General features: G+C 42.4%; 2 long non-coding RNA genes across 3 annotated transcripts in view; one reads left to right on the forward strand and one right to left on the reverse strand.

The window, feature by feature from the left end:
- The first annotated feature begins 15,030 nt into the window (after nucleotides 1-15,030).
- LOC114672105 (uncharacterized) overlaps nucleotides 15,031-24,952 on the forward strand; it is a 39,401-nt gene continuing 29,479 nt past the window's right edge. Inside the window, exons 1-2 of one of the 2 annotated variants that reach the window (XR_003722301.2) lie at nucleotides 15,031-15,150; nucleotides 24,074-24,274. This is a non-coding gene — a long non-coding RNA (uncharacterized LOC114672105). Of the gene's footprint in view, nucleotides 15,151-21,057; nucleotides 24,275-24,952 lie in introns of those variants that run through there. The other variant, XR_013401134.1, reaches the window with a different exon arrangement.
- The window catches only part of LOC106999154 (uncharacterized), a 28,414-nt gene continuing 22,700 nt past the window's right edge, over nucleotides 19,239-24,952 (reverse strand). The window contains exon 4 of the long non-coding RNA XR_013401130.1: nucleotides 19,239-21,044. This is a non-coding gene — a long non-coding RNA (uncharacterized LOC106999154). The remainder of the gene's footprint in view (nucleotides 21,045-24,952) is intronic.

Below are 24,952 nucleotides of genomic sequence, written 5' to 3' on the forward strand. Positions count from 1 at the left end.
ATTACAGGCATGCGCCACCACACCCCACAGATTTTTGTATTTTTAGTGGAGATGGGGTTTCACCATGTTGGCCAGGCTGATCTCAAACTCCTGCCTGACCTCAAGTGATCACCTCGTCTCAGCCTCCCAAAGTGCTGGGATTACAGGCATGAGCCAACGTGCCTGGCCTCTTTTTTTTTTTCATTTTTTAAATTTTTATTTATTTATTTATTTATTTATTTATTTATTTATTTATTTATTTTGAGACAGGGTCTGCTCTGTCACCCAGGCTGAAGTGCAGTGGTGTAAACATTGCTCACCAAACCCTCAAACTCCTGAGTTCAAGGGATCCCCCCACCTCAGCCTCCCCAGTAGTTGGGACTACAGGCGCAGGCCACCACAACTTACTTGTTTACATATTTTACAAATATGCTCACAAATCATTGGGGAAAGTGGGGTTTATATTTTTCAAAACCCAGAATTTGGCAAGTGCAGAGATGGTAGTGGGCACACAAGTGTTATGGAATGGGTGGGTGAGGGGAGAATGGCTTCACAGAGAAGGCAAAGATTGAAGTGAGCCACGTATGCAAAGTACGCTCTTACTCATGGTCTGAATCTCACACTTAACTCTCCCAGGATATCAAGTGTTAGTAGATACTCTGGAACTAATGAGCCTCCCACAGGAGAAGTGCAACAAAGAAGCAGGGCAAGTGGACACATGTGGCAGCCTGGGAGTACACCCCCAGATGTCCTTAGAGAGAACCAGAATGGGAGGAGTGTAGTAGCTGACAGCCTGTAGCTGCTGCCCTTTTGGGGTTCAACTGCATCATTCCTACTGAGGTGACACTCCCCAGGCTGCTCCCAGCCAACATCAGAGCATGGCAAAGGTACTAGAGCCAGGTCATTCCTGCTCAACATGGGAGTCCTCTGACAAGCACTCTGCTCAGGAGCTCAGCAGCCTGGCCCACAGTTGCTCAGAGGTGCACAGCAACCTGGCACTCTTCCTAGCCAGTCCTCCCTTCCCCTCTCCTACAGGTGGGATTCCAGGTGCGCCACCAAGCCTGGCTAATAATTTTAGAGATGAGTTCCTATTATGTTGCTCAGACTGGTCTCGAACTCCTGGCTTCAAGGGATCCTCCCGCTGTGTGAGGCTCTCCCCACCTCCTCCTGATCCTCCTTCAACCGACACAATAGTGTTAGAGAGGGAGAGAAACCCAGAGTAAAACTATTGGGAAATGCCTTTGTTTCGTAAGTGAGGAAAGGAGGAGAATGCCGCACATCATGGAGGAAGGGGAAATCAGCGGAAGCCCTGTGGCCGAGACTTTGAGCACATTTCAGGAGGGCAATTCACAGCTGGATTCTGAAGAGAAAATAAGGGTAATGAGAATACCCACAGCTACATGCCAGGAAGACAACCAGGGCTAAACATTTGAAAAATCGTAAATAAAGTTATGATTGAATGAAGGAACAGAGATAGAGAACTTATTAGGGTGTTTAAAGCCAGCAGCTGCAACAGAAAACCCCAAACTCTCAGTTGGTTTAACCTAATAAAAGTTTGTTTTTCACTCACAGCAAGACCAGTTCTGGTCATGAGACCCTTCTCTACCTCGAGGCTTGTCCTTATAAAGCAAGAGTCTGCATTGATGCCAAAGAAGGGGAGGAGAGGACAGGGGATGGGGGGTTTTTAAGGGTCTGGCCTAGCAGTGGCCTGCATCCCTTCTCCTCACACGTCATTGTGAGGCACATAGCCTCAATCTAAGAGGGAGGGTGGAGAAAATATCTGTGCCTGCGTGCCCAGGAAAGAGGAAAATAACACAAGAGTGGGCAAACCCATAGCATTATCTCTGCCACATGGAATATGCCACCACAGTGTTTTGCAATTAGGAACGCATTATAAACCCACATAAAGGTTAATATATACATGGGGATGGGGTGGAGCATTTAAACCAGTCAAATATTTTAACAGACAGATTGCAAGATTGCAAGGAGTGAGGGAAAACAGAAGAGATTGCCAGGAAGTGGAGGTAACAATGCTGCCTCCAGGAATCCTTAGGTGCTGTCCACCCACCAGCCTCTGATCCCAGGGTGAGAACTCCTCTCTCATCACTCATCTTGCCAACTGTATGCAAAATGTTTGCTCTCTTCCCTAGGCTGTGAACTCTTCAACAAGGGGATGCTGTGTGCTTCATGTCTGTACCCCCAACCCCCAGCACAGGGCGTGGCACAGAGTCACTGTCAATTGGATGAATAGAAAACATTCACCACTCTGGAGATTATGATTTAAGGGATCTGGAGTGGAGAACAGGCATCCATACTTAAAAGAAAGTTATTTATTTACTTAAAATTGTAAAATATATACATAAAATTTACCATTCTAGCTTTGTTTTTTTTGTTTTTTTGTTTTTTTGTTTTTTTGAGATGGTCTGGCTCTGTCATCCAGGCTGGAGTACAGTGGCATGATCATGGCTCACTGCAGCCTTAACCTTCTGGGCTCAAGCAATCGTACCGCCTCAGTTCCCCAAGCTGGGACCACAGGCGTGTGCCCCCACACCTGGCTAGTTTTTAATTTTAACTATTTTTAAGTGTGGAGTTCTTAAGTACACTCACATTATGCAAACATCACCACCATCCATCCACAGAACATTTTTCATGTTGCAAAACTGAAACTCTGTACCCATTAAACAATAACTCCCCATTCTCCCCTCCCTGACAACCCTTGGCAACCACCATTCTACTTTCAGCTTCTGAATTGGACTACTCTAGGTACCTGCCATAAGTGGCATTATACAGTATTTGTACTTTTGTGACTAGTTTATTTTCCTTAACACAACATCCTCAGATTCATTGATGTTGTACTGTGTGTCAGAATTTCCTGTCCTTTTAAGGCTGAATAATATTCATTGTATGGGCGTACCATATTTTGTTGGTTCATTCATTGTGGACACTGGGGTTGCTTCCATCTTTTGGCTATTGTGAATAATGCTCTTGTGACACAGATGGACGAATATTTCCCCAAGATCCTCTTTTCAATCCTTTTTGGATTTCAATACTTTTTAAAGGCTCTTCAGGTGATCTAAAACACAGCTAAAGCGGAAAACCTTTCTTTTGTGTATAGGAGAAGAGAGTCAAGGGGATGATGAGGGATTTGGGGGACTATGCAACAGTGCAAGGCTTGGAGGAGGCAGGCGTGAGGAAGAGGGGAGAAACAGAGGACTATGAAGAGGAGAAAAGGTCAGATTATGTAATACATGAAGTTGAGATGATGTCATCTGCTGACCAGAGCAGGGGTAAGAGAAAGAGAAGATTGACACCTTTTGCTGAAAGGGATTCAACTGGGAGATAATGGGAGGAGAGCTGATCAAAGTTTAAAGACAAGTAAAGGAGCCAGGGGCATTTGTGTGCTGGAGGAGAGAGGGTGGAAATAGAAGGAACTCCTTTTTATTAAAATCAAGCTCACTTGAGAGCAGACACTTAAAAAAGTTTATGGCAAGTGGGCTTAGAAATGGGCAAAAAATCATTAGCAGGCTCTGGGCTGTCCAGGCCTCATAGTGGACATGTGATAGGCCAGGGCTCAGGGCCCCAGGATAAGGGAAAAAGGGATCATGGAAATGATCCAGGTTTGGAAATGGTCCAGAGGATGTGGCAGAAGGTTAAGGGAGGAGAGGGAGGCTAAGTGCCAAATGAGTGCTGAGTATTGCATACCTAAACAAACCCATGCCCTCATAGAAACTTCCTGGTAAAAACAAGGAGAGTCACTGTCACCTACATAGATAACATTAAGTGTTCCATCAAATCAAATTGCCTCCCCTGAGCCTGCCCTTGCCATGAGCCTCTCTATCCCTGGATGGACTGTCTTCCTAGCCACTGGCCACTTTCCTTATAGATCAAGATCTTCCTTGCTGCATTCAGAAACCAGAATTCTCCCTTTGTCCTGCCACATTGTTCCCTGACACTGCAGCCAGCAGCCCAATCCGGGGCCACCAGTAACAGATGTCTAACACCTCAGGGAGTCCCCTCAATGAGTCAATGGGGTGACTTTGCACTTCTAGAAGTCCTTGCCCTCCCTCCTGCACTGTGGCAGCTGTGGACTGAAGTGACAGTCCCCAGTGATCTCATTTTGAGCTCATCTTTATTTTTTTTTTTAAATAAAACAAGGTTTTTAAAACACTTGTCCTGAAAAATCCATTCCCATCGTCCTCCCTTCCTCTTAGATGACCCAATATGTCTTATCGATCTGGAACTTTCTTTATCTGGTATCTAATGGCTCACATGAAGCTTTGTTCCTATTTTCCCGTGATGCTCCTTTTACCCCCAAGCCTTTGTTGGCATTGTTCCATCTCTTTTCATTGCTTTGTGGGTCTCAGCTTTACCCTGTATAATTGCTCAGACTGCCTCCTGCCTGCTCTGAGAACTCTGTCAGTTGCTGCCTGCTGCTTGCGGTCTGTTATCTTTTACTTGCTTCACTGGGCTTTTGGCTGCCCTCTGGACATTGCTGCTGTTCTAGGACTAGATATAGATCTGTTTACTTTTCTAAGTAGCCTCTTACACTAGCATTTTGCTGTCTACATTTTATTGCCTTTTTCTCTCTCTCTGTTTTCCCCTCCTTGCAGGCATGTTAGAGGCTCTCCAGCAGGCAAGCAGCCTAGGGAAACCACCATCCTACTGGCATCCTTGGTGTCCAAACTGACAGTGTTCTTCAGTTGCAAATGTGCAGGCAGCCAGGCAAGGGGCCAGCTGACTCTGGAGCAGCCCAGTCCTCAGAGGATATGGAGGGAATTAACTTTGTTTAATAAATAAAATAGCCAGACAAACTTAACTACAAAAGATGTGAGCCTGGGAAAAGAAGATGTACTAGGAAGCATTCTCTCATTCTTCCCTTTGTGCGTGCAGAGGAAACACTTCTGTGTGCCATGTGGTTTCTGATTGATAATGGAGAGTGAGGCCCTTCCAAGGCTCTTCTTGGAAGTGCCTGGGACGTTTTTTGCTGCATTTCTAGTTGGCTTCTACTTTGCTCCAGCTTCTGCAGAGCTGCTGACCTTTGATCCCTTCTGTTTGCCTCTAGAAACTGGCGTAGGCCCTTGGCTTCCCATGTTTGTACGTCAGCATGCCTTGGGGACTTAGGCTGCTGCAATTCTTGGCTGCCACACTCTAGCTTTGGTTCCATTTTGAACTAACCAACTATAGGCACTGTGGTCAGGCCTTCCCTCTCTGTCCAGGCCTTCAGAGACTACCACATTTGGGAAGTGGAGAGGATAGTAGAATAGAGTTCCAAGGAATATTTGAAGTACATTTGTCCCTAGGTGGCAGAAATGTAAGAAGGGAGAATTTTCAAGGAAGGAGTGCAAAGATATTTAGAATGAATTCTTTGCAATCTGAGTAAAAGAAATATAGGAGGAAAAAACTAGAGCATCAATAAAGTGGTTAAGAATACCATGAATCCAAAATTGGTAATTTAATCCAAAATTTAAAAAAGGGACAAACATTGGATCAAATATTGAAGTAGAACCTAAGAACCTATGCAATGTAATAATTGTAACCTAGACCATCAATTTGCAACTGGCTTAAGTGCTATTTAAGGTAAATACCACTCCATGATCAAGAGAGTGAGGATGTCTGTCTTTACTCTTTCATTCTTTCACTGACTTCTTTTATAGATATTTTTGAACAGCAGCCCAGTACTAGATGGTGCTAGATGCCGCAGAAGATACAAAGAAGAACACATGGGGTCTGCCCTCAACATAGTTAGACACATAAAAAGTCAAGTTAGGATAAAGAAATGAAGAGTGTTTCAAGATAGTATATGATTAAGTATCAATTAAGTAAGTACTATGGGTCTGCAAGAGGGAGTACCCTTGCAGGCTGGAGGGATCACACAGGGTTTATGGAAGAGATGGGCCTCAAAGCGACCTGGGTAAGTCAATAAAATTGTAAAGGAAAAGACAAATTCTCACGCTTAGTGATGACTTAGTGAGTTCTCATTATGTACAACAAACTTTAGAAAAGCTGTGTCAAGTAGTCTTAGGCTAACGGCCCCATGGGCCTAAGATTGCAGCTGCAACTCCTCACAGAGCTGTATTTCAAACATAAAGAAAGGGGCAAGGACCAAACATGTTCTCCTTGCAAACTCTCTCCACTTAGGGAGAAAGTCTTTGTCAAAAGGTTTGCCCTGAAATCTCACTGGCCAGAACTAACTCATATGCCTACCCCTAGGCGATTACTGGCAAAGTTTAATTCAATCGTGATTCTTCCCTGGGCTGGATAGACTGTGCACAGTTTTGATGAGATCAAGGGATCCCCATTTACTAACTGAATAAAACCAGAGTTCTGTTTGGCAGAGAAGAAAGTGAGGATGGTGGATGAATAGACAGTGAACAGTGTTTGCCACATTTACCATTAATGACTTGTGCCCATATGGCTTCTCCACCGGCTGTAGCTAGGCCTTGACCTTGGCCTTCATTTACAACTTGGAATTTTTCCCCCATTGAAAATTATTGTTCCTGCACAATGGATCTGACACATGCCAGGAAGGCAACTCAAAATTTCATCAGTAAATTCTTATTCAGAGAAAATCCCTTGGTCACGTCACATAAGATTGATGAATTAACATACCTTTATGTGTTAAGTTTTTAAAATGTTTTAAGTTAGGTACCATTTTTATGACTCCTTTGAACTAAACTGGCTAAAAATTAACCTACAGACCTCTAGTCTCAAGATAAGAATAGGTAAGTCTTTAGACACATCCAGATAAGTTTTAGATAAAAAGGCTTCTTATATTGTAGTCACTAGATTTTTTTTTGTCTTAATTCCCCATTGGATTGAAATCTAGAGGGCAGGGTTCAATGGGCTGTAGAACTGAGTGATCCAGTATAGTAACCACTAGCCACATACGGCTACTGAGTACTTGAAATGTGGTTAATGAGATGGAGGAAATGAGTTTTTCATTGTATTTTAATTTTAATTTAAAGTCTGATTTTGTTATTGAAAAACTTTTAAGTATGCTTGGAATAATTCACGTATGGGAATCTCCTTTCTCAATTGTAAGCTGTATGAAACCTAAAAGAGCTTGACTATTTCCAATGAAAATGTAGTGTTTGAGTTGAGAGGTGTCATAAGTATAAAACATATACTGCATTTTAAAGATGTAGTATGGTAAAAACTACATAAATAAATCTCTTAAATAATTTCTTATATTGACTACATCATGAAATGACAATATTTCAAATATACTGGGTTAAAGAAAATATACTATTTAAATTAATTTTACCTATTTCTTTTTACTCTGTTTCAAGGTGGCTATTAGAAAATTCTAAATTACATGTGTGGCTTTTGTTATATTTCAGCACTGCTGGAATATATACTGAGCACTCAAATGTTTGTTGAATGAACGCTTTGGTGACTTGACCAAGGTCACTCAGAAAGACTCAAGACTGAGTCCCAGGTTGCCTTTCTCTCCATGTCATCTTCCTTTCCACCATTCCTTGTGGCTTTCTGTATCCCATATTGTGCTTCCTGGTCACACTCTTATACTCACCTGCAGCACAGAAACTTTCCTCATGGAGTGAGTTTTACAAACTCTGAGGAGAGGGAGAAACATCTGTGTTGAGGGTGTGTAAAGGCAGCAGCTTATAGAAAATGGAACTCCCTTTGTTAGAAAGAAGTAAGTGATTTAGGATGCCAAATCTCAGATGACTCTTTTGTTTTATATTTTGCCATTGCTGGGTGTCTTTTCTGAGATCGCCGGTCAGCTCATTGAATGTTCTTGTTCTGAAAGTTCTCGTTTCATAAAAAGGGGGGTTTTACACTTCTGGACAGATTTCTTGCTATCCCTAGGGCTCTAGTGACACAGAGCAGACAAGAGAAACATAGGCTGTCTGAGCACAATGGGAGGAAAGCCGAGAACCAGTGGCCACCCACGCTGCTCACCAGAGAAACCCAGCACTCCCCTGGCTCAGAGAGCAGTTGCTTTGTTAGACCCTACACCAAAAGATTTGCTCTAAACCCGCTGAGACCATTCCCCCAGATTGCAATAATTACAGAACTGCGCTTCGCACTGCTCTTCATAAAACATGCACGAAACCAGCTGGGCCTGTGAATCATCCACTGAAGTGAAAGCACTGTAATTTCACATTTCCAATTTTTGGTCCTCATGTTCAAGCTGAAAGTGCCTTTATTTTTGCAGGATTTCATTCAATAGACATTCATTCACCACATATGTATTGGGTACCTGCTATGTGTCAGGCAATATGAGATGCCAAGAAAAATAATACATGCTGATTTATTGGTCTATACTATATAACAATTACTTGTGTAGCTGACCTATAATAAGTTATATATTTATTTATCTGAACTATCATAGACAAAGAGAGGCACAGATAATTTTTAAGAGCATAACCCAAAGATGTGTCTTTACATAAGTATACTCACCATTCTGGTTCAAAAACGAGATCTCTGTGGACCAATTTTTTGTCTCTGGCAGTGCACTAGAACACTTGGTGTGATTCTAGGAATCCTCTCTAAGGAAATAATCAGGGATTATGGTTAAAGGTGTATGTATATTGATGTCATTGCAGTGTTATTTAAGAGAGAAAAGAAAACTCTAAATAAGAGTGGTTTAGTAAAATTTGGGCCTGACTTTATGATGGCAAATCATTACAAATCATGTTTTAAAGAATATTTAGTAATGTAAGAAAATATTTCCCTTATATGCAGAGATTTAAAAGTCAGGATATAAAAATACACATTACATGTGTTTTTCAGTTTGGAAAAAATATCTATACAGATATGCAGAGAAAAGACTAGAAGGATATATACCAAAATAGTAGCAATTTACCTCTGGGGATGAGGTTATATATCGCTTTATTTTCCTATTTATATTCTACAGTTTTAAAATGTTTAATTGTTCACTATTCCTGAAATATGGAAAAACAAACTTTTAATTTTTATTCATTTTATTTATTATTATTATTTTAGTGAGGGAGTCTTGCCATGTTGCCCAGGTTGAACTTGAACTCCCAGTCTCAAGCTATCCTCCTGCCTTGGCATCCCAAAGTGCTAGGATTACAGGCATGAGCCACTGCGCCCAGCCATAACAAACTTTTAAAAGAAAATTGGTGCAGAGTCACCATTTTCCTCTGTGGAATTAATTTGAATTTTTAAAAAATACCTAGCCTCCCCCACTCCTCATTTCTATAGTTCTTTAAATAACCGATTCTGGATTTATCACACTTGACTTTATCTAAAACTTTTGAACCAATTTGTAACTGCCTAGGACACATTGTGTGGACAATTAAATCCATAAACTTACTTCTTGTATCACTTGGGTTAATACCATTGACTTTTCTGGGTTATTGAGAAGCCTGGATGAAGCGAAGAATGTGTGAAGTCTAGTTCAGTGCCTGGCCCGTGATGAGCCTGTGATGAGCCCTCTCTACTGTTTCCTACCTGGCTTTCTTCTCTTCACAACTCTCTGCCTTGTCTAGCATTTGTTTTATATATAATTTAAAGTCTAGGCTGGGTGCAGTGGCTGACACCTGTAATCCCAGCACTTTTTGCAAGGCCGAGGTGGGTGGATCACCTGAGGTCAGGAGTTCGTGACCAGCCTGGCCAACACGGTGAAACCCCGTTTCTACTAAAAATACAAAAAAATTAGCCAGGCATGGTGGCAGACACCTGTAATCCCAGCTATTTAGGAGGTTGAGGCAGGAGAATCACTTGAACCCAGGAGGTGGAGGTTGCAGTGAGCCAAGATCGCACCACTGCACTCCAGCCCAGGCAACAAGAGTGAAACTCCGTCTCAAAAAAAAAAAAAAAAAAAAAAAAATTAAAAATTGATTGCCTTTTATCGTGGTAAAATATACATATTTTTAAGTGTACAGCTAAGTGGCATTAAGTGTATTCACATTGTTGTACAACTATCACCACCATCCATCTCCAGAACTCCTTCATCTGCCTGAACTGCAAGTCGGTACCATTTAAACACTAACTCCTCGTTCCTCGCTCCTCCCAGCCCCTGGCAACTGCGATTCTATTTTCTATCTCTATGAATTTGACTACTCTAGGTGCTTTTTATAAATGGAACCATACAGGATTTGTCCTTTGTGACTGACTGATTTCCCTTAGGATAATGTTCTCGAGGTTCACCCATGTGTCTGAAATTTCCTTTTAAAGACTCGATAATGTTCCATTGTCTACACATACCACATATTGTTTGTCCACTCATCTGTCCATGGACTTTGGGTTGCTGGCACCTTTTTTGGCTATTGTGAATAATGCTGCTATGAAAATGGATGTAGAGATACTTGTTCAAGCAACTCTTTTGCTCAAAGGAGAATTGCTGGATCATATATTAGGTTGGTGCAAAAGTAATTGCAGCTTTTCCCATTCCTTTTAAAGGCAAAAATTTTTTGAGAAACTGTTCAACTGCGTTCCATAGTAGCTCTACCATTTTACTTTATATGGTATGATTTTTATTCATTTTTGTTTTCCCTAATTAGATTGCTATCTTCCTGAGATCATTTACCCTATGGCACCTGAATCTCCCAGAGCCCCTACAAAATTGCCTCAAGCATTATAGATGCTCAATAAATATGGGAATAAAAGGTTTGTTTCAAGCTCCTGGAAGCTCATCTCCATTCTCAGTGTGTTCCTTCTTCTCGTCCTTGTTCTTTCCTCAGCTCTCATATCCCGTGATTTAGTAGACCTCTGCTAATAATTTCCATGTCTTTAATGACTTACAGTCTTTGGCCATGCAGCTGTTAAGAGCCTGGACACTGAGGTCAGAAATACCTGGCTTCAAGGCCTGGCTCTACCACTTACCAGTTGTATGACCATGGGCAAGCTTCTAATCTCTTGTTTTGGATATTTATTGCTGCATAATGAAACACTCCCAAATGTAGTAGCCTGATCAATGGCTATTTTATTATTTACTAGAATTCTGTGGGTGTACTGGGTTGATTCTTGTATTCCACATTGTGTCAGCTGGGGTCACTCACATGGCTGCGTTCATCAGTGAGCTTGGCTAGGGTTCCAATGACCAAGAAGGCCTCACTCACATGTCTGACACTTCATGTCTTGGGTAGCTGAAATTGCTGGGGGCTGGCTGGGTCTTTCCTTCTTCCTTCTTAGTCTCTTATAAAAAATTGGATCCTTTTCTCCATGTGGCCTTTGTCCATGTGGCCTTTCTCTCTTAACAGGTTATTCAGACTTCCTGACATGGCAACTGGCTTCAAAGAGAGCAGAAATGGAAGTTGCCAGTGTTCTTAAGATGTAAGCCAGAACAAGCATGTCATCACTTCCAATTCATTCTTTTGTTGAAAGCCACCACAGGCCAGCCAAAGCTCAAGAGGAGGGGAAATAGACTCCAACACTCAGTGGGAAGAGGGGCATTTGCATACTGGGATGGAGGAATTCATGGCCATATTTGCAGACAACCCATCTCTAAGCCTCGGTTTCCCCATCTGTAAAATGGGAGATAATAATAACAGCTTTCTTTGTAAGGTTACAGTGAAGATAAAATGTAATAATGCATGTAAGATGTACACTAATCGTGATTCAAATTATTCTTATTATATTATTATTTCTATTTTATTCCAAGGTTGATGTTTTTCAAGTTCATTTTGAAATTCTCCTCTCTTTCTCTATTCAATAAGATCGACACACCGCTAATCATCACCACAAAGAGTATTGCAATCAGTATAAGAATACCTACCCTCCCTGCCATAAACCAGGGCTGGCTTCCCAGGAATCCTCAGGGTTTTCCAGGCTTTGTGCCTGTGCCCCACTTCCTTTTTGAGATGTCGCTCTTGGACTGAAAGGGCATGACCATTTTTGGGATCCACTTTTGAAATCCTACAGCTTTCTGCAATTTGTTTTTATAAAATCATATTTTGCATCTTGAGAAATATTAATGCCTTCTCTCTTTGAACTTTGAAATTTCTTTCATGAAAGAAAAATAAAAAGCAGAGGTTATTAGGATGACATATGCACTCACCTCATAATTCAGATATTCAAACAAAAATGATCTTTCTTTGCTGATTTGGTCTTCCTCACCAAATCACCCCCTGGGGAGTGGGAGGAAATAAAATCTGCTCAAGAGTCAGCCTGATTTAAACAGTAGTCTAACATGATCATTTAAACAGTTCCTTTTAGATGGTGTACCATGTCTCTTGGATAAGATGCTGTGTGTCTCTGACACCCTTTCTTCCTCCTGGTTTCCTCCCTGTGATGGTTCCTGGGTCTAAGGGGGCTGGCATGGCTATTGCTCCTTACTGGACAGATGGAAGAGCTAGAGTCCTTGGGCCCTGTCCCTTCTCTGGTTTTCAGGGTGATGTCCCTTGTCTGCCTGCTTGCTGCTTGTTCTACAGGCATGAGAACCTGAAGTCCAAGGCTGGTAACTAGTCATTTCCTCTCTGGGTTTGGGCGACGGGGTGCTGCTCTTGCCTCATTCAATCTCAGCTTAGCTTTTATGGGTGCCATGGCTGCTCTGTGGCCTGGCTGTGGCTCCCTGGCTATCCTAACCCAGGCAGTCAATGCTGAGCCCTCTCTCTGGGGCAACCCTACCCTGATACAGTAACCCACTAGCATCCTCCATGGCTCTCCTCTCAGCCTCTCTGGGTCCAGCCTCTCTCTGTCTGACCACGCTGCCAGTGCCAGCCCCTCATTCTTTCAAAGCTTTTGCTTTCAGAAATAATGCCTTGGTGAGCATATTGTATGTGTCTGTTGCTTTCTAGGAATAGATATAGAGAAATAAAATTGTGGGATTTTAGGTTACATACATTTTTATACTTTAAAATAGTCCCATATTTACCTCGAAAGTCACTGTTACCAATTTACATTCTATCACTCCTCACACTTGCTAATTCTGGAGATGAGCAAATTGTTTACAGAGTTTGTCAATCTGATGGTCGTTAAAAAGGTATTTTAGTATTGCTAAGCATTTTTCTTATGTTTATTGACCATAACCATCCTGTGAATATCCTGTTCATATCTTTGACTTTTTAAAATCAGGTTTGTTTTTTTTTTTTGTCTTTTCTTCTTCTTCTTCTTATAGGTTGATATATCCAGGTGTCTTAGTCAGCCTGGGCTGCCATAACAAAATACTATAGACTGGGTAGCCAGACAACAAAAATTTCTCACAGTTCTGGAGGCTAGAAATCAAAAATCAAGATGCCAGAAGGGTTAGTGTCTGGTGAGGGTTTGTCACTTGGGTTGCAGACAATGCCTTCTTCCTGTGTTCTCATAGGGCCTCTCCTTAGTGTGTGCAAGGAGGGAGGGAGGGAGACAGAGAGAGAAAGAGAGAGAGAGAGAGAGAGAGAGAGAGAGAAGGTCTCTTCCTCTTCTTAGAAGGCCATCCGGTTGCATGAACATGGTAGCTCACACCTGTAATCCCAGCATTTTGAGAGGCCAAAGAGGGAGTATTGCTTGAGCCCAGGAGTTTGAGACCAGCCTGGGCAACATAGGGATACACCATTTCTACAAAAAATGATTTTTTTTAAAAAAGGCTATCAATCCTATTGGATTAGGATCCAACCCTTATGATCTCATTTAACCTTAATTACCTCTTAAAAGCCCTGTCTCTAAATATAATCACATTGGGGGTTTGTGCTTCAATATATGAATTCAAGAGAGAACACAATTCAGTCAATAACACCAGGATACCATTCTTTTGCCTGTTATATGTGTTTGCATTATGTATGTGTATGTATGCACATACGTGTATGTATGCACATATGTGTATGTGTGTATATATGCACATACACATATATATCTGCAAATGCAAATATTTTCTCCTAGACCATAACTTTTGTTAATGACGTCTTTTGTCATCGATAAGATTTTAGTTTTGATGTGTCAAATTTTCTCACCTTTTTCTTTGTTTTTATGACTTAAGGAGGCCTTCTGTACATGTAAGATCATGAACATACTATTTGTTCATCTATATTTTAGGAGAACATGCCTATAAGCCTTTTGAGCCTGATGCCCTTGCATGGACTGGAAGGAGGTACACATTTAACTAATAGTTCAGTTTCCGTAATGGTTTATTAATGTTTTCTATTCTTCCCAAAGTTTGGTTATTTATATTTTCTTAGAAAATCCTTTTCATCTGGGTCTCAAATTCCTTGTTATAAAATTGTGCATAATGCTCCTTTTAAGTGATCTTTTATATCTGTACAAATCCCTTTTCATGCCTGATATGGCCTATTAAGCAATAGGTAATATTGGTTTTTCTTTTTATTAACTATTGTAGCCAAATAATTTTTACCTTAAAATAAAGCAAATCTGTGGTTTTATTGATTAATTTTGCTGAGTTTTTTTCCTGTTTCAGTAATTTCTGCTTCCATATTAATTTATTTCTTACTATTTACTTGGCTTTATTTTGTTTTGCTTTTCAATCTTTTTTATATTTCTAATAAATAAATGTAAGACTAGAGTTTTTTTCTAAAAATTGGTTTGGCCATATTCCATTAGTTTTGATGTGTGCTACTTTCACTGTGGTCTAGTTCTAAGTGGTTTACTTCCTCTTTAAACCAAGAGGTCTTTAGAAGTGTGTTTTTATAGTTAAGGAGTATAGATTTTTTTTTTGGCTCCCTGTTAATTTCTAAATTTATTGCATTCTGGCTAATGAATGTGGCCTGTAAAATAACAGTTTTTAAAAATGTGTTGTAATTTCCTTTGAGCATAGAACAGAGTCAAATTTGGTGAACTTTGCATGTGTGTTTTTAACTTTTAATAATGGTGTAATATTGAATGTTTTTACCTTCCAGTGTTGTCTTAGCTTCTGAGATAGGCAGTTGCATTTAGTAGCAAAACCATCACTGATTCATTTAATCAAAAGATATTTACTGAGTGCCTGCAAGGTCTTGGGACTGGAGGTTGACAGCCTTTTCAGAGAAGCAGACACAAATTACAGTAAAATAATGGGCTGAAGAAAATGCATTTGATTCTGTGAGTGTGTACCTTATATAAAAGAACATGGGCTAGGGAAAACTTCTCTGCTGTTTGAACAGAGACAAAGGGTGAGTGGACATTAACTAAGAAAAGGGCTGGGGAAGGGCGGAGAAGAGTGTCCTAGGCTCAACAGCGCGGTGTCGAGCCCTGTGTACAACACGAACAAGGTGTGCTGGTGTCGCAGAAGTGCCAGTGGGTCAACGTGACTGCAGCTCCCCAAGCAAGGTATTTGTGGTGCAGAAGGAAGCTGGGAAGTATGTGTGTGTGTGTGTGTGTGTGTGTGTGTGTGTGTGTCTGTGTGTGTGTCTGTGGCGCGCACGGTGGGAGAGAGGGTGCAGAATACGTAAGGTCTTATGAAGAATTTGTGCCTTTATTTAAGAAAAAAGAGAAGTCCTTAAAAGAGTTAGGTAGGCTCACAGGATCGTATTTGTGGTTTTAAAGGGTAACTTAAAGAGGAACTCTTAATGTTTGTTTGCTCTGAGGACCTTTTTTTTAATTCCTTGATGTTGTACATAGAGAGGTTCTATTTCCCGTCTCTCTCCCTGTCTTTAGTGAAGTTGACCTAGTTGTGTGAAGAAAATAATTACCCACTGTGTCTTCTATTAGCAGCCTGAAAATTACCCTGTGCCTTTGGAACCAAGTCTGCACTCATTGTAGATTAGAATAATAATAACAACAATCGCATAATAAGAAGATGAATAACATAGCAGCTATTTTATTTTTTAGAACTTCCTACGTGTCCTAGCTCTGTGCTAGGTCCCCTACAAGTTTTATCTCGTTGCATCTTCACTATAACCTTAGGAGACTTTTTTTTTGGGGGGGGGGGGCTACTACACATCAATCACCTGCACTCAACAAATAGGTTGCCCTCAGTGGCTTTCATTTGCCCAATATGACTGTCCTCAAACATACACACACACTAGTGCACACACACACACACCTCTGACTACATCGGGGATGCACCCTGGGCCCAACTGCAACCATTGTCTAGCCAGCAGTTCATAGGATATCAAAAAACAAAAGGCTTTATTCTCATTAATTTTTGCTTTTAGAAAGTTCAAGTTGAGAAAATAGAGGAAATCTATTGTCCTCTATTTCACCGTAGAAACTGAAGTTGAAAGATAAGAAGCCAGAGAGGCCATGACGAGCTTGAGTGCATTGAGGGCATGAGTAAGTCATGGACATGAGTAAGCAGAAGCCATGAGGGAGAGAAAGGATACCTGGGGTGAGGGAGAGAAACTACTTCATGAAGGAAAGAGAAGCAGACCAAGGGTAGGCCAACACTTGGAGAGTGGTATTAATAGCCACATAGGTGGTGAGCACTAGAGTAAAGATCCACACATTCCTGCCCTGGGGCCCAGTTCCAGTCTCTGAAAGACCCCCATGCCCTGCTCCTCAGAATGGTTCCTACTCTCAGCTTTCATGGGATGCCTACCCTCATCAGGCCTTATCAAAACCTCATTACCAGAGTGAGCCTAACAGAATCTCTGCTCCATGGGACACCAGAGACAGTGTTCCCATGTCCAGATAAAGAAACAGATTCAGAGAGGGAAAGTAACTTGCCCAAATTGCCACAGCTAATTGGCAGAGCAGAAACTTGAACTGAAATTAGTGTGATTGTTTTCTTGAGACAGGTTCTTGCTCTGTTGCCCAGGCTGTAGTGCAGTGATGCAATCATAGCTCACTGTAGCCTCAAACTCCTAGACTCCAGATATCCTCCCTCCTCAGCCTCCCAAGCAGCTGAGACCACAGGCGTGTGCCACCACACAGGGCTAATATTTTATTTTAGATATGAGTTCTCACTATGTTGCCCAGGCTGGTCTTGAACTCCTGGGCTCAAGCAATGCTCCCACCTTGGCCTCCCAAAGTGTTGGAATTACAGGCATGAGCCACCATGCCTGGCCCAATTAGTGTCATTCTAAAGCCCCCATCCTTAAACATATTGTTTATTAAAGCAGCAGAAATTATCTGCTCAAAAATATTTGCTCAGACTATTAACTTTTCCTTACCTTGAACACAAACACAAGGGGCACACAACTTTCATTATCAATAAGCCAAGTTATTTGACATTATTGACCTGTTGTTAAATCTTACGACTTAACACTCTTTAACATAAGAGGACTTTTGCTTTTGAGTGGACTGCACAAAAATAGTTTTTCCACCTCGTCAGCTATGGGGTGGGTAGGGAGTGAGGAGGCAGCAGGGATACTTTAGGAGATAGGTTTATATAGTTTTATCCAAGAACTGGATAAAGCCTTGCAGCTCTGGGACCTGATTATCCATTCACTCAGGGAGTGGTCCTGGGAGAACTGCGTCATGCAAAAGAAACTCCCAGTAATCATTAGAAAGTAGATTGCTGCATTATCTAGTTTTCAGTAGTGGAGGAACAGAGCTGGGTGCCTAGTCAACTCTAATTGTGGTCCTCTACGTAGAATGTTCTCTCCCAAGTGCAGTGGCAAGGGGAGTGAATTCAGAACAATTTTAATGAGTACCTGGAAAGTATGAGGCTTCATGCCTACAGAAAGAGTAAAGGTCAGAACGATAGTTACACAGGCCTGAAGCAGGTCGCCTTCACTGTGACAGCAGGAAATCTCTGAGGCTGCAGCCTCCTGGTAAATACAACAGCCTTTTCCCTCCAGAGACCCTCTCTCTGTGTGTACATGCCCCTCCTGACTTGCCACAGGTCCTGTGCAGAGGACAGAGGGGATCCTCATCTTTCGTGTCGCTTCCCAGCAAGCCCTTGTGTGTCCTGAGCCCATTGCAGCTGAAGACATTTCGTTTCCTGATATTTGCCAAATCCCCTTTTACCTAGTTTCTGATATTTATTCTGTCAAGATGGGGCACAGCCATGACCCGAGAGATGAGACAGACCCACACAGGCATGACCAATTAGGCAAAGCCCAGTAAGATGCAACAAACCCCAGTGGCACGTCCCATGAGGGTTGGCAGACTGACAGTGTCACAGAGTCCAATAGCAAAGATCAAAATCAGCCCTGAGGGCGGCCTGAGTTTCCCCAGATCATCACCTGTGTTCACCTTCACTCTCCCTGTATCCATATATCCACTACACCATTACAGAACACTTCTCTTTTAAATGTTCACTTTCAGACTTTATTAAATAAAACTTTACATACTTATTGTATATGAAAAATGACCATCACTTATCAAGATAAAAGAAAAAGACTTTAAAAATAGATGTAACAATTAGGGTAGAAACTGTTTGTCCACTTTTCTTCTAAAACCGCAGCTCATTGCCACTGGGGCCTGCATCACCTTGGCCTGGCTTGGGGCTGGAGTGTCTAGGCCTGACCGAGAGAGTCAGCCCTGCTTGTGGGTCCTGTTTCCACCATGTGTGGTTGAGAGACTGCAGAGAGGTAACTGAAGCCTGCTTGGATCTCATTTCCTTCCCTGTCAACTGGGGATAACAATAGCCCCTGCCCCACAGGGCTGCTGCAAAGACTAGATGGAATATTGCAATGCAAGCACTCAGCACAAGGCCGTGCACATACTATACCCTCCAGCCGTGCTGTTCATTTTTCCAGAGTTTTCCCTATAAGTGCCCTTGTGACTATCAATCACAATCCGTGTTTGGGAAATGTGGTTTTTATAGGTAAGACCACAGTTCTATTTGAAATAGAAGGCTTCTAAGAAATAGTGAGAAAAGTGTAATTATAGTGCGAATATAGCTAAGGATGAGAAACAGTAAACTAGAACAATGGTTCATGGGGATCAATTAGCTAAAACAAAATGCATCTTTATGAAGAGAGCCCAGGCCGGCCTCCACCAGAAGGCATTGGCCAGGTTCTTCCAGCACAGCTCATCACCTCAACAGCTCTTTAGAGAAACCTAACTTTAGGTTATTGACAGCACAGGCTAAAGGCAAATCAGGTCTGTTTGAGTCCAGAGTCCAGAGTTCTCTGCCCCACCTGGCACAGCATCAGCCCTAGGTCAGGGATTCCCAGGTGCAGCCAGAGGTGTGGCTCTCTGCAGTCAGGACACCTCCCAGCCAGACAGAGGGTGAACTTTATGACAAGTCCCCAGGCTCTGCACAGCCACCTGCCTTTTTTCTGCCATGGAATTTTCCCAGATGAAACATCCACTTCCTTCCTATACACCTAGTGCCTGCCGCCTTAACCTCCTCTCACTTAGATCCATTTCCTTGCCTTCTCAGCACCCAGCTTCCCTCTACATGCCCAGAGTTTATTCACACTGTCCTTTCACCCTTCTTCCAGGACACTAATCTACCTTTCTCCTTTCCTCTCCTTTCCTTCCCTCTCCTCTCCTGTCTCTCTCTCTCTTTCTTCCTTCCTTCCTTTCTTTCTTTCTTTCTTTCTTCCTTTCTTTCTTTCTTTCTTTCTTTCTTTTTCTTTCTTTCTTTCTTTTTCTTTCTTTCTTTCTTTTTCTTTCTTTCTTTCTTTTCTTTTTCTTTCTTTCTTTCTCTTTCTTTCTTTCTTTCCCTTTCTTTCCTCCTTCCTTCCTTCCTTTCTTTCTTTCATTCTTTCTTTCTTTCCTTCTTTCTCCTTTTTCTTTCCTTTCTTTCTCTCTCTTTCTTTCATTCTTTCGTTCTTTAGTTTTCTTTCTCATTCTTTCTTTCCTTTATTTCTTACTTTCTTCCTGCCTTTCTTTCTCCACAGGGTCTCACTCTGTTACTCAAACCAGAGTGCAGTGATGCAATCATGGCTCATTGCAACCTCAAACTCCTAGGCTCAAGCAATCCTCCTGTCTCAGCCTCCCAAGTCACTGGGATTACAGGGGCGAACCACTACAACTGATTTCTCTTTCTTTTCTTTCTATTTCATCCCTTCTTCTTCCCTCCCTCCTTTCTTCCCTCCTCTCCTCTTCTTTCCTTCTTCATAAATGTTTATTGAGCTCTTCCTCACAGGCTAGGCATTATGCTAGGACTTACAGTCCTTATGGGATTTTTAATTGAAAATGGAAGACCAACACTAACAAATAATGGCTCAAATAATTTAATTATACCAGCCACAATGCTGTAAATAAGAGATCTAATGGGCCACATTCTACAGAACTCATTGGACACTTTCCACATCTGATTGTCTTTTTGCATGCACTACATCGTGAGTACTCCACAGAGCTGGGAGTATGGCTGCTTTGCATTGTGTCTCCAGTGTCTAGTACAGAGCCTCGTATATACACAGTGTGTGTTCAATCATTATTTGTGACATAAACAAATAAGACACTTTAAAATATAACTAGTGTTAGTGCTAATGTGACCTGGGAGTCATGAGGGGAAGTCAGAGGTGGCAAATCTCCTCTTTCTTCATCTCATATTTCCCCCATCCTACCAAGAGCCAAATAGATGCCAAAGGTGTAAGGTGTCATGGAATGGATGAAGGCCAAGTGTTATCCTAGATTCTCTGCCCTTAGCTCTCCCCGTCAGGAAAGCCCACCCAGGAAAGCTCTTCTACAAACCCCTGGCTTTTGGAGAAATAAAGGGACAATCACTCTGCCCAGTTTGTATCTTCTTTGCCATGGATGCAGTTTCACTCCCCTCACCATGGCTGGATAAATGTCTTCCAATTCATGCCCACTTCGGGATTTTTATTCTGACCACCTCAATTATGTAGCAAGCAGCAGGTTATTGAAAATCATGTAAATATGATCAGAAACTAGTCAGAAAATAATCAAATATGAAAAGAAATGAGTCAAAATGGGGAGTGTGACTTTGGTAGTAACAGAACAGAGAAAATAGTCAATATATTTACTCCATCACATTTTCACTTCATACAGGGAAATAATAAGGTATTGAAGGATGGGAGGAAACAAATGAACAAACAAAACAAAACCCTAAAGTTATAGCAAAGGCATCATTTTAGAGCTGAGTGGTGAAGGATCAGAGTACCAGTGTCCGTCTTCCTTGTTACCAGGCCCTCAGGAAGGTGTGCAGAATCCACGGTGGGTGAGGAGGCCACACGAGAAGCGTGGACATCATGCAGAGAGATGGCAGGCCTTGAGTTGTCCTTGGATTTGACTGGGCTCTGATAAGAATTTGTCCAACTTGGCAATGATGTGGCAATAAATTCCATGGATTTGAACAGCACAATGCATGCCAAGAAAAGTTGTTTTTTTGGCAGAATTACCCTCATTGTTACTGTGTGCTGGACCAAAAAAAAAAAAAAAAAAAAAAAGTGCAAGAGATTCAGTATCTCTAACTTTCTCGCTCAGGACACAATCATTTCTTTTCACAGGGGAAGGAGGCTGATGTAAGGGCTGGTGAGGTCACCTTCAACACACTGTGTGCATCCCAATGATGCTAAAAACGGATGTATGCTCACCCACTTTAGGACAAGCAATAGCTCAGTGTGCTAGCTGCTCATAAACTCAGAACTTTATCTTATATTATCAAGGATATTAGTGACCTCCCAGTCAAAAGCCCTGAACTAGTTCAACTCGACTGCTTGCAGGGTGAGACTGAAGTCAAGACACAGGAAATGACTTACTGAGAAAACATTACTAAGTTAGCAGCAGAGCTATGACCTGCTTACCAGGTACCTTCTTCATTGCCATTGCCTTGCTGGTAAGTGCTCAATAAATGTTAGCCATCACCATCATCATCATCATTACTTTTATGTGCTCATCACACACCCTGTGGCAATTAGATGGCATTTTCCCACTTTGTGAATACAGAAACCAGGAAATTTACCCACAGTCTCACAGCTAGCCAGTGTCACAGCAGGCCTGGAACCCAGGTGTGCTGACTGTACCTCCAGTACTTTCTCCAACCCTCATCCTGACTGTCCTGTCATCTGTGTATTGTGAAGCTATGACTCCAGAAAGGCCCTGTGAATGTAAAAGTCTAGAGAATAGCTCTTCCAACATTGTCTTCATAGCAGCTATGCTGTTGGGATGCTCTGCAGCAGACAAAATAAAAGGTCTCTTCAAAATAAGTATTTTCTTCCTCTCTGGTGAGTGCACAATGGGAATGGTGCTGGAAAGCATAAGCAGTTCAGCCATGATTCTGAAGAGGTGGGCAAAGGGCAGGTCCCAGGAGGCCCCATGTCATAACAAGGTGCTTGGTTTTATCCTACCAACAGAGCCTTTGAAGGGGCTTAAGTCAAGGATACTGTGGCAAAAAATTTGCGCTTGAGATATTTCACACTGGCGATTGGGTGTAGGATGGATTTGAGAGGATTGGGGGAGAGGCAGAGAGAACTGAGGGGAGGCAGCAGCTTGGGTGAGGTGGTCTTAGGAAAGGAGTAGAGGGGCAGATTCAGGATTGACTTGAAATCGAGATGAGAAAGAGGGAAAAGATGAGTCTCTAGTTTTTAGCTTTGATGACTGATTGGGGTAAGAGTAGAAGAAGAAGAGTTGGATTGAGGGCAAGACCAAGAGTCCTGCTTTAGACATATTGAGATAGAGGGGCCTAAAGGATATTTTAGCCTTGATTCCCTCAAAGGAAGGCCTGGGACAAAGGTTTATGCATGGGTCATTTATCTGGGAAGTGATCCCAAGAACAGAGAGAGGGATCAGGGAGGGTGGGATAAAGAAAAATGGAAAAATGGAAATCCAGTAATAGATGTGTATCATATTGGTCACTGCCATGGGACACTGATGCTGGGCCCCTGGGGCCTCCAAGAAGCATTTATGCTGCATTTCAGGACTGTCCACCTGAGAGATAAGAGGGAGAGGCAGTTATCCACTGATTCTTGTACTTTAGTAATCCAGTTTCCCCAAGAAATGTTATCCCCAACCCCCACCCCCAACCTGGGTTGCACACGCCTAGGTGTTAGCCATGTCCACAGGCAACCAGAATGACTAGGCATCCAGGGACATCTGAGAAGCCCCAAGGTACAAAGCATGGTCTAAGCCAATTGTTGAAAAAAGTTACTGTCAGTGTAAACTGAGTCAAAGCCAGGGTAGAACCACTTGCCAGAGCCACTAATGGACTCAGAAATTAGGCCAAGAAGATATGAGAGGGTGCATAAAAGACACCCAAGTCATGGGACCTCCAGGTGGGTCTCTCCAGGTGGCAGATACGTAAATCAGCTAAAGTTCTGGAGAGAGACTGGGGCTGGAGACAAAGATTTGGCAATCATCAGTATCCAGGAGGTTGTTGAAACCATGAGGAAATTGTGTCAAGTGCCCATAGCAGTGAGCTGAGGACAGCATCCTGGAGGACCCTGAAGAAATGAGCAGAGGAAAAAGAGCCCACGGAGGCACAGGAATGGCCAAGGAGATATAAGCAGAACCTGGAAAGGATGGTGCCATGGGAGCCAAAGTAGTAGCAGGTGACAAGGAGATTAGCTGAAGGTCTCCAGTGCGTCACACAATAATAATAAAAAAAAAAAGTCCCACTGCATTTGGCAATCAGAAGGTCCTGGGTGCCATCACCAAGAGGAAGCTCAGTACAACTGCAGTGTCAGAGATCAGAAAATATTGGCCTGAGGTATGAATGGGAGGTAGAAATCTGGAAAGAATAGTGTACCCTGCTTAGTGCCCTTGAACAGGGCAGTGAAGGCGTGAGCACAGGTACAGAGAGAGGCCAGATTTTAGGTCAGAGAGTGAGGCACTGAAGGGGATCAGGCAAAACAGCCTTAGTTTTCTTGGTGAAGCAATATTCTGTGCTGAAACTGTAGGAGTACGTGAACTAGAACTGGCCATCTTCCTTCTCCTGCTGAGAGCTTTCCACCTGACGACTGCAGGAGAGAGCTGGGCTAGCACTGAGTTATTTCTGTCAGTCAGTCAGTCCCTATTTACTGAATAGTAACAATGGACAAGGCCTTATGAAACTGGGCACAATACAAGATGACTGCAATTTATTCCCTACTCATAAGGAGCTTTCAAGCATAGGTCTTGGGAATTTGTTACACACCAGAGGAAGCTAGAAACTGGACTGGGTCAGGGATGCTGGCCTGTGTCCAGGAGTCTATTCATTAATTCAACAAATCTACTGAGGGATTATTATGTGCCAGGCACTGATCCAGGTGTTCAAAATATATCAGAGAACAAAACAGACGACAATCCTGGTCTCATGGACCCTATATTCTAATGGGGTCTATTTGTCAGGGAAGTCTAAGTTATACTGTATTAATAAGGGCAGAGTATCAGTGGCTTAACAAAACAATGCTTTATTTATTTCTCTTTTGCACCAAATCCATTGTGATTCTACAAGGCAATTGTCTTCCAGGCAGTGACTCAGGGGCCCAAGAGGTTTCATCTGAGGTTCCTTAGTTGTGATGGCAGAGGAAAGTGAGACCGAAGAACTTCCCATGGGCTTGTCAGTACTGCAGCTTGGAAGTGACTCACAATGCTTTCTCTCAGGACTAATCACACAGCCTCGCCTACAACAAAAAAACTAGCAAATGTGAGGAAGCACATGGAATATTTGGTGAGTGTTATTGTCTCTGCCACATGGCAGGAAGCAGTCTATAGGCTAAATAAATAAATCAGTTACATACTGTATTAGAAAGGTATGAGTGCCATGGAAAAAGCAGAGGAGGGTAAGGAGGACTGGTCATGTTGGGGGAAGAAGTGGAGGGGGTGGAATTTTTAAATCAGGGTAGTTGGTGTGGCCTCAATGAGAAGGTGGCATTTTGAGCAAAGCCTTCAAGGAGATGAGAGAGCCATTTGGATCTCTGAGAGAAGAATGATCTCAACAGAAAGAATAATCTGTGCAAAGGCCCTGAGGCAGGAAGATGTCTTAGAGGGTGAAAGAGGTAGAAAGTGAGGTTAGAAAGGTATGGGGGGAGGGGCAGGGAAGGTGAGGAACAGCATGCAGATTGGGTATGGCCTTAGAAGCCCTTTGTCAAAACTTTGGCTTTTACTTTGAAAGAAAAAGGGAGCTGCTATTGGGTTGAGGCAGAGGACATCACAGCCTGTCCGAGGCATTCATATGATCACCCTGGATGCTCTGTGGCAGATAGGCTATAGGGCAAAGTGGCTGCAGGGAGAACCAATAGAAGGCCATTGCAGTCATCTAAGTGGAAGACAATGCTGGCTTGGACCAGACTAACAGTTGTGAGAAGCAGTTGAATTCCAGAAAGTTTTGGAGGTCTGTGCCCTCACG

This window comes from Macaca mulatta, chromosome 1 (assembly GCF_049350105.2).
Source record: "Macaca mulatta isolate MMU2019108-1 chromosome 1, T2T-MMU8v2.0, whole genome shotgun sequence".
Lineage (NCBI taxonomy): Eukaryota > Metazoa > Chordata > Mammalia > Primates > Cercopithecidae > Macaca > Macaca mulatta.